We start from the raw sequence: 2,697 nt of genomic DNA on the forward strand, positions 1-2,697 counted from the left end.
GCATCCCCCAAGGCGCGTGATACAAAATTTTTCGGCTGGTAGGCCTATAAGTATTTTTCCGCGAATTTTTAAAAAAACTTTTTTGAGCCGACGTATGATACGTCCAATCGGCATACGGGAGCACATTTTGACTCGACGTTTAATACGTCCAATCGGCGTAAGAGGGTTAATACACTACACTCATGTTGTCCATCATCACAGAGAAACAACAAAATGAATTCCGCAATCCGTCAAGATCGAGCGTAAGCGCAACGCATACGTAAGTAGATCCCGGTCAGGCCCCCCCCCCCCCCCCAATTTGTCACAACTTCAGCTTTCCACTTGACTATTGCACAATGTTCTCAGTAATGAGGGCAACACTTCATGTAGGTATAGTAGATATGTTAGGTGAATTATCAAACTATAATTAAAATTAAACAACTTTATCATATTTTATTAAATCACGTCTGTATATATAATAATAAAATAATAACAATAACCACTTTTTTAATAACTACTAGAAAACAATGTGAATCGTAGCACCAGGATAATGAACTCAAAAGTATTATCTTGACGGAGCTTGAAGTAAACATTTCCAAGGATTACATACATCAAAAAACAAGAGGTAATTTCATCCATGCTGTCCGCTACGATCAGCAATCAATAGATGGCGCTAACATCATAACACAATAATAGGTGTGTAATTAGAATTGCTACATAATGATAGGAGGGTTATTATAATATGTATATATATATATATATATATATATATTGTGTGCTTGCGTTTGAAAAGTTAATGAGCAAGACAGAAATGAAGGGATACTGTCTAAAGATTACACAGCCTTAGCGTCTCTAGACTGCCTGTGTAGCCAAGTTCTTCAGATGCTGAAAAGAGTATTAAGCCACAATTCCTTCACCGTAAGTGATTTTGGATGTTAGAAGCAAAAGAATGATAATAATAAAAATATCTTGAAGCACTAAGAGTATTAACATAAAAGAGTACTAACTTAGTAAAAGTGGTATGAGAGAAGCGGAAAGTTTTGAAAGGGCGAAAGTATAGAGGGTGGAAACGAGGTTTTGCGCTGGTGAAAGAGATGGATCAGTCTTTTGAGGTGTTCAGTCGCTTGGAAACTGTGGAAGAAGAAACACAGCGATGAAAAGATTCTATACTGGACTTGGAATGAGGGATGCGAGAGGAAGGGGGCTGGAAGGGTTGGACAGATGGGGGTGAATGAGGTACTGGAAAGGCTGAGTCTCTACTTCCAGGAGGCGAGAGAGCACTTGCAAGACAGATGGTGGATGGGTTGTAGTGAGTGCAGATGGATTTGATGTGTTTGCTGATGATCCTTCTGTGATCGTAAACGAAGCGAAATTTAATTTAGAAAATTTCCGTGGCAGAGGGTTCATCATCCAGATTCAGCATGATGGTGCGTTGCCAATTTTTCCCTTCGGAAGCTATACTTGCTGGGGTAAAAGGCTTAATATGGAAAACAAATTCGTATGTCGACATTTGGGCACGCGTGTGTATGCAGGTGTGTGCAGAGGGGGGGAGGGGAGGTTGCGTCATGTTACAAGGAATGCTGAAGGATACTTTTTACCTTGAAAATTGTCGCATATGTTACGAGAAAGAGAGAGAGAGACAGACAGACAGAGAGAAGAAGGTCAGGATCAACACCAGCCTGTACCCCCCCGTGGAAGGAAGGGTTATTACACATTCTGTAAGATTAAAAACATAAAAACTCATACACTCATTGTGAAGGATTTTGTCATCAATAAAGTAATGTGATATAAATAGCAAGAAGAAACTTAAATCATGACAATGAGGCGCATGAAGGCAAAATCATATGTAAGATAGTTACAAAGTAATGCAAATTCTTTGCATGTTTTAAAGCTCCATTGAGAAGTGCAACAATTTCATCCAATAAAGCATCCGCTTTTAAATAAATATTCTTATTCCTTAACTTTCTTCTCGGATCGGGGCGGCGTCACGACTCTTTATAAGAGGGGCCGAGACAAAGAAGGCAAACCAAACAAAGAAGTCTAATATTTTAATGGCTTTTGTGCAGATCTTCCCACCCTGTCTCATCACCTCCAGAGCTGCTTGACGAGTCGATACCCACTAATGGCTCCGTTGATATCTGTGACATCAGACACAAAGGGCAACATTTCGAAATAAAAGTGGGATGTTAATAATGTCTCCTTTTTGTGAAGAGGTTTTTCCATCATAGCGCATATTGGAGGTGAGAGGGGTCTAGTTTGCAAATGGTTTTAATGACCAGTAGCTATAATTTTGAATTACTGACAGTAAACAAGTTGTATATCAATAACAAAAGCATATTTAGTTTAATTTATTATCTACGTTTTCGTAAAAGATAGAGCAATGATACTATAACAATGACTGTGGTAATGAGATAAATAGCACATGCAAGAGCCATATCTCGGAATTAATGTCATACCAATTTAGAATAAAAATCGCTCCTCCTATTACTTCTGTCCGAAAGCAAAGCATGCATGATGAAATCAGGAAGTAATTTGCAAAAGTGCAAAAAGGGGACCGCAGGTGAGACAGGTCACATCGGACTCTGAAGATTTTACGACTTCTTTTTTCGCCCATTATTCCGGGGTCTATGAGGTGAAGTGCAATATATTCATGGCGCGGGAACCGGGAAGGAATGGAAAATAGACTTTTCTTTATACTTGATATTTATCTGTACGTGA

Source organism: Macrobrachium nipponense, chromosome 14 (assembly GCF_015104395.2).
Source record: "Macrobrachium nipponense isolate FS-2020 chromosome 14, ASM1510439v2, whole genome shotgun sequence".
NCBI lineage: Eukaryota > Metazoa > Arthropoda > Malacostraca > Decapoda > Palaemonidae > Macrobrachium > Macrobrachium nipponense.